General features: G+C 45.7%; 2 non-coding genes across 2 annotated transcripts; both read right to left on the reverse strand.

Annotated features, from left to right (window-relative positions):
* Positions 1 to 484: 484 nt before the first annotated feature.
* TRNAG-UCC (transfer RNA glycine (anticodon UCC)) lies at positions 485 to 556 on the reverse strand. The gene has a single exon. It is a non-coding gene; the product is annotated as a tRNA-Gly (tRNA).
* A 3,102-nt stretch (positions 557 to 3,658) lies between these two features.
* TRNAG-UCC (transfer RNA glycine (anticodon UCC)) lies at positions 3,659 to 3,730 on the reverse strand. The gene has a single exon. It is a non-coding gene; the product is annotated as a tRNA-Gly (tRNA).
* Positions 3,731 to 9,892: the final 6,162 nt, after the last annotated feature.

The raw sequence follows: 9,892 nt of genomic DNA on the forward strand, positions 1-9,892 counted from the left end.
GGAAATCTGCCACTTGGAGTCCTCTCAACTTGCCCTCTGATAAAACATTTTTCTGAGCCGCAGTTACATCCGATGGTTACAAGGTGGCGCTGCATTCAGGTGAGAGCACAAGTATGCACAAAATCTTGGGGACTTTTGCCAGATTTATCGGTGGATCTTGCCTATTATTTTCAGAGGCTAGATATCGCCTAGAAATGCTTTTTAAAATAGGGTTGCTGGGGTTATAATGTCTGGTCGGGGCTCAGCCCTTTCCTTGCCTGCCCCCAGCAAAATATTTATTATCAGCACATGTGAGTGGTGAGTGCTTTATGGAAAATAGCATATATTGGGACAATGAATGTAGCAGATGAGGCGATCGAGATGTCTACCTACGTGTTTGTTTATTTTTTTATATAACGGCTGATTATTCTGTTTCTGATATTTCAGTTTTGTGACATGTTGCATTAAAATATATCCTGCTTGGAGAATATATAAATATTTGCACTGCGTTGGCCAGGAATCGAACCTGGGTCAACTGCTTGGAAGGCAGCTATGCTCACCACTATACCACCAACGCCCTCTGATGTGTGTCCTCTAGGTTCCAGATGTTACAACGCCGAGTGCAGTGGCAATCTTGCACCGGTTCCAATGGTGCATTTGGTGTGGATACCAACATGAAAAGCAGTAGAAATTGTCTTGCAGAGGGTAAAGAACTGGGGATTGAAACCAAGGACAAAGCTGTGCAGAAGAGAAGAAATGGAAAGCAGCAGTACAAATAGTGGAAATGAGCATATGGGCAGCATCGGAAGCAAAGCAGCGAAGAGAAAGGGAGTAAATTCCATGAAATGCATAGGAGATTGATAAAAGCAGAACAAAAAGGGAAGAATGAAATTCAAAGCATGCCCCGAAAAACGTGTGAAGGTCCCACCTGTCATTTATGCTTCTAATTGGGTATCTTTACTTTCAAAGTATAGGGTTGATCCTTTGACGATCACTCTCTTGATTTACAGCAGAGACAGATAGTTGAGAAGTCTTTTCTCACATAGCTAGCACAAGCCTGCGCTTTTCCTTGCTGGCAGGGTGGAAATGACAGATTAGTCCTAGGAAGAAAAATCAAGCAATATTAGCAGAGGATGGTTTCGATCCATCGACCTCTGGGTTATGGGCCCAGCACGCTTCCGCTGCGCCACTCTGCTCCCTTGTGAAAGTGCTCTCTTTATGCAGAGGAGGAGCTTTCAGCGGAGTGGCAAGGGATTGGTGGGGCTCTCTCCTCATTTGCCTAAGCACATCGCAAGGTATGCTGGGTACAGAAAATCTTCATCTTTCCCACTCACAGTCAGTCATAACTGAAAGTGCAGACCCTCTTAGGAATTAGCCGTTTCAGGCCTTTACCAAGACAGCAGCTCTCTGTCCCTGTCCTTTCTCTGTGATCCTAGCACTAGCATACTCAGGATTTGGCTTTACCTGGGAGCCAGAGATCTACCCGGTGAGGGCTTGCCCGGTGTGAGGCTTTTGAGCGTTTGGGAGCGTTCGGGACGTGAGAGGACGCTGGACAGGAAACTATGCCAATTTAAAGTATCCAACCTTCCTGCTGCAGTGAGAGGCTCTTTCCGTGGAAATCTGCCACTTGGAGTCCTCTCAACTTGCCCTCTGATAAAACATTTTTCTGAGCCGCAGTTACATCCGATGGTTACAAGGTGGCGCTGCATTCAGGTGAGAGCACAAGTATGCACAAAATCTTGGGGACTTTTGCCAGATTTATCGGTGGATCTTGCCTATTATTTTCAGAGGCTAGATATCGCCTAGAAATGCTTTTTAAAATAGGGATGCTGGGGTTATAATGTCTGGTCGGGGCTCAGCCCTTTCATTGCCTGCCCCCAGCAAAATATTTATTATCAGCACATGTGAGTGGTGAGTGCTTTATGGAAAATAGCATATATTGGGACAATGAATGTAGCAGATGAGGCGATCGAGATGTCTACCTACGTGTTTTTTTTTTTTTTTATATAACGGCTGATTATTCTGTTTCTGATATTTCAGTTTTGTGACATGTTGCATTAAAATATATCCTGCTTGGAGAATATATAAATATTTGCACTGCGTTGGCCGGGAATCAAACCCGGGTCAACTGCTTGGAAGGCAGCTATGCTCACCACTATACCACCAACGCCCTCTGATGTGTGTCCTCTAGGTTCCAGATGTTACAACGCCGAGTGCAGTGGCAATCTTGCACCCGTTCCAATGGTGCATTTGGTGTGGATTCCAACATGAAAAGCAGTAGAAATTGTCTTGCAGAGGGTAAAGAACTGGGGATTGAAACCAAGGACAAAGCTGTGCAGAAGAGAAGAAATGGAAAGCAGCAGTACAAATAGTGGAAATGAGCATATGGGCAGCATCGGAAGCAAAGCAGCGAAGAGAAAGGGAGTAAATTCCATGAAATGCATAGGAGATTGATAAAAGCAGAACAAAAAGGGAAGAATGAAATTCAAAGCATGCCCCGAAAAACGTGTGAAGGTCCCACCTGTCATTTATGCTTCTAATTGGGTATCTTTACTTTCAAAGTATAGGGTTGATCCTTTGACGATCACTCTCTTGATTTACAGCAGAGACAGATAGTTGAGAAGTCTTTTCTCACATAGCTAGCACAAGCCTGCGCTTTTCCTTGCTGGCAGGGTGGAAATGACAGATTAGTCCTAGGAAGAAAAATCAAGCAATATTAGCAGAGGATGGTTTCGATCCATCGACCTCTGGGTTATGGGCCCAGCACACTTCCGCTGCGCCACTCTGCTCCCTTGTGAAAGTGCTCTCTTTATGCAGAGGAGGAGCTTTCAGCGGAGTGGCAAGGGATTGGAGGGGCTCTCTCCTCATTTGCCTAAGCACATCGCAAGGTATGCTGGGTACAGAAAATCTTCATCTTCCCCACTCACAGTCAGTCATAACTGAAAGTGCAGACCCTCTTAGGAATTAGCCGTTTCAGGCCTTTACCAAGACAGCAGCTCTCTGTCCCTGTCCTTTCTCTGTGATCCTAGCACTAGCATACTCAGGATTTGGCTTTACCTGGGAGCTAGAGATCTACCCGGTGAGGGGAGGCTTTTGAGCGTTTGGGAGCGTTCGGGACGTGAGAGGACGCTGGACAGGAAACTATGCCAATTTGAAGTATCCAACCTTCCTGCTGCAGCGAGAGGCTCTTTCCGTGGAAATCTGCCACTTGGAGTCCTCTCAACTTGCCCTCTGATAAAACATTTTTCTGAGCCGCAGTTACATCCGATGGTTACAAGGTGGCGCTGCATTCAGGTGAGAGCACAAGTATGCACAAAATCTTGGGGACTTTTGCCAGATTTATCGGTGGATCTTGCCTATTATTTTCAGAGGCTAGATATCGCCTAGAAATGCTTTTTAAAATAGGGTTGCTGGGGTTATAATGTCTGGTCGGGGCTCAGCCCTTTCCTTGCCTGCCCCCAGCAAAATATTTATTATCAGCACATGTGAGTGGTGAGTGCTTTATGGAAAATAGCATATATTGGGACAATGAATGTAGCAGATGAGGCGATCGAGATGTCTACCTACGTGTTTGTTTATTTTTTTATATAACGGCTGATTATTCTGTTTCTGATATTTCAGTTTTGTGACATGTTGCATTAAAATATATCCTGCTTGGAGAATATATAAATATTTGCACTGCGTTGGCCAGGAATCGAACCTGGGTCAACTGCTTGGAAGGCAGCTATGCTCACCACTATACCACCAACGCCCTCTGATGTGTGTCCTCTAGGTTCCAGATGTTACAACGCCGAGTGCAGTGGCAATCTTGCACCGGTTCCAATGGTGCATTTGGTGTGGATACCAACATGAAAAGCAGTAGAAATTGTCTTGCAGAGGGTAAAGAACTGGGGATTGAAACCAAGGACAAAGCTGTGCAGAAGAGAAGAAATGGAAAGCAGCAGTACAAATAGTGGAAATGAGCATATGGGCAGCATCGGAAGCAAAGCAGCGAAGAGAAAGGGAGTAAATTCCATGAAATGCATAGGAGATTGATAAAAGCAGAACAAAAAGGGAAGAATGAAATTCAAAGCATGCCCCGAAAAACGTGTGAAGGTCCCACCTGTCATTTATGCTTCTAATTGGGTATCTTTACTTTCAAAGTATAGGGTTGATCCTTTGACGATCACTCTCTTGATTTACAGCAGAGACAGATAGTTGAGAAGTCTTTTCTCACATAGCTAGCACAAGCCTGCGCTTTTCCTTGCTGGCAGGGTGGAAATGACAGATTAGTCCTAGGAAGAAAAATCAAGCAATATTAGCAGAGGATGGTTTCGATCCATCGACCTCTGGGTTATGGGCCCAGCACGCTTCCGCTGCGCCACTCTGCTCCCTTGTGAAAGTGCTCTCTTTATGCAGAGGAGGAGCTTTCAGCGGAGTGGCAAGGGATTGGTGGGGCTCTCTCCTCATTTGCCTAAGCACATCGCAAGGTATGCTGGGTACAGAAAATCTTCATCTTTCCCACTCACAGTCAGTCATAACTGAAAGTGCAGACCCTCTTAGGAATTAGCCGTTTCAGGCCTTTACCAAGACAGCAGCTCTCTGTCCCTGTCCTTTCTCTGTGATCCTAGCACTAGCATACTCAGGATTTGGCTTTACCTGGGAGCCAGAGATCTACCCGGTGAGGGCTTGCCCGGTGTGAGGCTTTTGAGCGTTTGGGAGCGTTCGGGACGTGAGAGGACGCTGGACAGGAAACTATGCCAATTTAAAGTATCCAACCTTCCTGCTGCAGTGAGAGGCTCTTTCCGTGGAAATCTGCCACTTGGAGTCCTCTCAACTTGCCCTCTGATAAAACATTTTTCTGAGCCGCAGTTACATCCGATGGTTACAAGGTGGCGCTGCATTCAGGTGAGAGCACAAGTATGCACAAAATCTTGGGGACTTTTGCCAGATTTATCGGTGGATCTTGCCTATTATTTTCAGAGGCTAGATATCGCCTAGAAATGCTTTTTAAAATAGGGATGCTGGGGTTATAATGTCTGCTCGGGGCTCAGCCCTTTCATTGCCTGCCCCCAGCAAAATATTTATTATCAGCACATGTGAGTGGTGAGTGCTTTATGGAAAATAGCATATATTGGGACAATGAATGTAGCAGATGAGGCGATCGAGATGTCTACCTACGTGTTTTTTTTTTTTTTTATATAACGGCTGATTATTCTGTTTCTGATATTTCAGTTTTGTGACATGTTGCATTAAAATATATCCTGCTTGGAGAATATATAAATATTTGCACTGCGTTGGCCGGGAATCAAACCCGGGTCAACTGCTTGGAAGGCAGCTATGCTCACCACTATACCACCAACGCCCTCTGATGTGTGTCCTCTAGGTTCCAGATGTTACAACGCCGAGTGCAGTGGCAATCTTGCACCCGTTCCAATGGTGCATTTGGTGTGGATTCCAACATGAAAAGCAGTAGAAATTGTCTTGCAGAGGGTAAAGAACTGGGGATTGAAACCAAGGACAAAGCTGTGCAGAAGAGAAGAAATGGAAAGCAGCAGTACAAATAGTGGAAATGAGCATATGGGCAGCATCGGAAGCAAAGCAGCAAAGAGAAAGGGAGTAAATTCCATGAAATGCATAGGAGATTGATAAAAGCAGAACAAAAAGGGAAGAATGAAATTCAAAGCATGCCCCGAAAAACGTGTGAAGGTCCCACCTGTCATTTATGCTTCTAATTGGGTATCTTTACTTTCAAAGTATAGGGTTGATCCTTTGACGATCACTCTCTTGATTTACAGCAGAGACAGATAGTTGAGAAGTCTTTTCTCACATAGCCAGCACAAGCCTGCGCTTTTCCTTGCTGGCAGGGTGGAAATGACAGATTAGTCCTAGGAAGAAAAATCAAGCAATATTAGCAGAGGATGGTTTCAATCCATCGACCTCTGGGTTATGGGCCCAGCACGCTTCCGCTGCGCCACTCTGCTCCCTTGTGAAAGTGCTCTCTTTATGCAGAGGAGGAGCTTTCAGCGGAGTGGCAAGGGATTGGTGGGGCTCTCTCCTCATTTGCCTAAGCACATCGCAAGGTATGCTGGGTACAGAAAATCTTCATCTTCCCCACTCACAGTCAGTCATAACTGAAAGTGCAGACCCTCTTAGGAATTAGCAGTTTCAGGCCTTTACCAAGACAGCAGCTCTCTGTCCCTGTCCTTTCTCTGTGATCCTAGCACTAGCATACTCAGGATTTGGCTTTACCTGGGAGCCAGAGATCTACCCGGTGAGGGCGAGGCTTTTGAGTGTTTGGGAGCGTTCGGGACGTGAGAGGACGCTGGACAGGAAACTATGCCAATTTGAAGTATCCAACCTTCCTGCTGCAGCGAGAGGCTCTTTCCGTGGAAATCTGCCACTTGGAGTCCTCTCAACTTGCCCTCTGATAAAACATTTTTCTGAGCCGCAGTTACATCCGATGGTTACAAGGTGGCGCTGCATTCAGGTGAGAGCACAAGGATGCACAAAATCTTGGGGACTTTTGCCAGATTTATCGGTGGATCTTGCCTATTATTTTCAGAGGCTAGATATCGCCTATAAATGCTTTTTAAAATAGGGTTGCTGGGGTTATAATGTCTGGTCGGGGCTCAGCCCTTTCATTGCCTGCCCCCAGCAAAATATTTATTATCAGCACATGTGAGTGGTGAGTGCTTTATGGAAAATAGCATATATTGGGACAATGAATGTAGCAGATGAGGCGATCGAGATGTCTACCTACGTGTTTGTTTTTTTTTTTATATAACGGCTGATTATTCTGTTTCTGATATTTCAGTTTTGTGACATGTTGCATTAAAATATATCCTGCTTGGAGAATATATAAATATTTGCACTGCGTTGGCCGGGAATCGAACCCGGGTCAATTGCTTGGAAGGCAGCTATGCTCAGCACTATACCACCAACGCCCTCTGATGTGTGTCCTCTAGGTTCCAGATGTTACAACGCCGAGTGCAGTGGCAATCTTGCACCCGTTCCAATGGTGCATTTGGTGTGGATTCCAACATGAAAAGCAGTAGAAATTGTCTTGCAGAGGGTAAAGAACTGGGGATTGAAACCAAGGACAAAGCTGTGCAGAAGAGAAGAAATGGAAAGCAGCAGTACAAATAGTGGAAATGAGCATATGGGCAGCATCGGAAGCAAAGCAGCGAAGAGAAAGGGAGTAAATTCCATGAAATGCATAGGAGATTGATAAAAGCAGAACAAAAAGGGAAGAATGAAATTCAAAGCATGCCCCGAAAAACGTGTGAAGGTCCCACCTGTCATTTATGCTTCTAATTGGGTATCTTTACTTTCAAAGTATAGGGTTGATCCTTTGACGATCACTCTCTTGATTTACAGCAGAGACAGATAGTTGAGAAGTCTTTTCTCACATAGCTAGCACAAGCCTGCGCTTTTCCTTGCTGGCAGGGTGGAAATGACAGATTAGTCCTAGGAAGAAAAATCAAGCAATATTAGCAGAGGATGGTTTCGATCCATCGACCTCTGGGTTATGGGCCCAGCACGCTTCCGCTGCGCCTCTCTGCTCCCTTGTGAAAGTGCTCTCTTTATGCAGAGGAGGAGCTTTCAGCGGAGTGGCAAGGGATTGGTGGGGCTCTCTCCTCATTTGCCTAAGCACATCGCAAGGTATGCTGGGTACAGAAAATCTTCATCTTCCCCACTCACAGTCAGTCATAACTGAAAGTGCAGACCCTCTTAGGAATTAGCCGTTTCAGGCCTTTACCAAGACAGCAGCTCTCTGTCCCTGTCCTTTCTCTGTGATCCAAGCACTAGCATACTCAGGATTTGGCTTTACCTGGGAGCCAGAGATCTACCCGGTGAGGGCTTGCCCGGTGTGAGGCTTTTGAGCGTTTGGGAGCGTTCGGGACGTGAGAGGACGCTGGACAGGAAACTATGCCAATTTAAAGTATCCAACCTTCCTGCTGCAGTGAGAGGCTCTTTCCGTGGAAATCTGCCACTTGGAGTCCTCTCAACTTGCCCTCTGATAAAACATTTTTCTGAGCCGCAGTTACATCCGATGGTTACAAGGTGGCGCTGCATTCAGGTGAGAGCACAAGTATGCACAAAATCTTGGGGACTTTTGCCAGATTTATCGGTGGATCTTGCCTATTATTTTCAGAGGCTAGATATCGCCTAGAAATGCTTTTTAAAATAGGGATGCTGGGGTTATAATGTCTGGTCGGGGCTCAGCCCTTTCATTGCCTGCCCCCAGCAAAATATTTATTATCAGCACATGTGAGTGGTGAGTGCTTTATGGAAAATAGCATATATTGGGACAATGAATGTAGCAGATGAGGCGATCGAGATGTCTACCTACGTGGTTTTTTTTTTTTTTATATAACGGCTGATTATTCTGTTTCTGATATTTCAGTTTTGTGACATGTTGCATTAAAATATATCCTGCTTGGAGAATATATAAATATTTGCACTGCGTTGGCCGGGAATCAAACCCGGGTCAACTGCTTGGAAGGCAGCTATGCTCACCACTATACCACCAACGCCCTCTGATGTGTGTCCTCTAGGTTCCAGATGTTACAACGCCGAGTGCAGTGGCAATCTTGCACCCGTTCCAATGGTGCATTTGGTGTGGATTCCAACATGAAAAGCAGTAGAAATTGTCTTGCAGAGGGTAAAGAACTGGGGATTGAAACCAAGGACAAAGCTGTGCAGAAGAGAAGAAATGGAAAGCAGCAGTACAAATAGTGGAAATGAGCATATGGGCAGCATCGGAAGCAAAGCAGCGAAGAGAAAGGGAGTAAATTCCATGAAATGCATAGGAGATTGATAAAAGCAGAACAAAAAGGGAAGAATGAAATTCAAAGCATGCCCCGAAAAACGTGTGAAGGTCCCACCTGTCATTTATGCTTCTAATTGGGTATCTTTACTTTCAAAGTATAGGGTTGATCCTTTGACGATCACTCTCTTGATTTACAGCAGAGACAGATAGTTGAGAAGTCTTTTCTCACATAGCTAGCACAAGCCTGCGCTTTTCCTTGCTGGCAGGGTGGAAATGACAGATTAGTCCTAGGAAGAAAAATCAAGCAATATTAGCAGAGGATGGTTTCGATCCATCGACCTCTGGGTTATGGGCCCAGCACACTTCCGCTGCGCCACTCTGCTCCCTTGTGAAAGTGCTCTCTTTATGCAGAGGAGGAGCTTTCAGCGGAGTGGCAAGGGATTGGAGGGGCTCTCTCCTCATTTGCCTAAGCACATCGCAAGGTATGCTGGGTACAGAAAATCTTCATCTTCCCCACTCACAGTCAGTCATAACTGAAAGTGCAGACCCTCTTAGGAATTAGCCGTTTCAGGCCTTTACCAAGACAGCAGCTCTCTGTCCCTGTCCTTTCTCTGTGATCCTAGCACTAGCATACTCAGGATTTGGCTTTACCTGGGAGCTAGAGATCTACCCGGTGAGGGGAGGCTTTTGAGCGTTTGGGAGCGTTCGGGACGTGAGAGGACGCTGGACAGGAAACTATGCCAATTTGAAGTATCCAACCTTCCTGCTGCAGCGAGAGGCTCTTTCCGTGGAAATCTGCCACTTGGAGTCCTCTCAACTTGCCCTCTGATAAAACATTTTTCTGAGCCGCAGTTACATCCGATGGTTACAAGGTGGCGCTGCATTCAGGTGAGAGCACAAGTATGCACAAAATCTTGGGGACTTTTGCCAGATTTATCGGTGGATCTTGCCTATTATTTTCAGAGGCTAGATATCGCCTAGAAATGCTTTTTAAAATAGGATTGCTGGGGTTATAATGTCTGGTCGGGGCTCAGCCCTTTCCTTGCCTGCCCCCAGCAAAATATTTATTATCAGCACATGTGAGTGGTGAGTGCTTTATGGAAAATAGCATATATTGGGACAATGAATGTAGCAGATGAGGCGATCGAGATGTCTACC

The sequence above is a fragment of the Triturus cristatus genome, chromosome 11 (genome assembly GCF_964204655.1).
Source record: "Triturus cristatus chromosome 11, aTriCri1.1, whole genome shotgun sequence".
In the NCBI taxonomy this organism is placed as follows: domain Eukaryota; kingdom Metazoa; phylum Chordata; class Amphibia; order Caudata; family Salamandridae; genus Triturus; species Triturus cristatus.